The sequence below is a fragment of the Brassica oleracea genome, chromosome C3 (assembly GCF_000695525.1).
Source record: "Brassica oleracea var. oleracea cultivar TO1000 chromosome C3, BOL, whole genome shotgun sequence".
Classification (NCBI taxonomy): Eukaryota; Viridiplantae; Streptophyta; class Magnoliopsida; order Brassicales; family Brassicaceae; genus Brassica; species Brassica oleracea.
In genome coordinates, this window is record NC_027750.1 from 38,075,836 (window position 1) to 38,076,569 (window position 734).

Here is a 734-nt window from a genome sequence, read left to right on the forward strand (position 1 = left end):
TGGCCTTTGAGAGAAACCTTGGGCTACGAGACGAGCTTTATATCTTGTAATCTCGTTTTTCTCATTTCTTTTTCGGACAAACACCCATTTGTACCCAACAGGTTTTATATCTTTGGGTGTGAGCACAATCAGTCCGAATACGTTTCGTTTGTTAAGCGAATCTAGTTCGACTTGAATTGCATCTTTCCATTTTATCCAGTCATGTCTCTTTTGACATTCATATACAGACTTTGGTTCTAGATCTTCGTTTTCTTCATTAATTTCCTTTGCTAAAAGGTATGAGATAACGTCATCAATATCATCCATCTCATTTTGTTTCCATATCTTTCCATTATGGATGTAATTGATAGAAATCTCGTGATTTCCTTCAGATTCATGATGCTCTATATTGTCGTTAGATTCACAATTCGCTTCTTCCAAAATATTTTCCGCTATTTTGGGAGTATCATGCTTTTCACCTTCCTTACGTTTTCTAGGAAGTTTATCCTTTAAACCAATAGGTCTACCGCGCTTTAAACGTGTTCCTGATTCACGTGTATCAACTGTCGTTCCACCGTTTTGTGGTATTTCAATACGAGCAGGAGTATTTGTAGCGGTTATATGTGATTTAGTTACCATTTTGGTATCAGCAAATCCATCAGGTAGCTGATTTGCTATATTTTGTAAATGCATGATATGTCAAACTTTTAGTTCTGACTGTTTTGTAGGAGGATCAAGGTGTAATAAAGATGGTA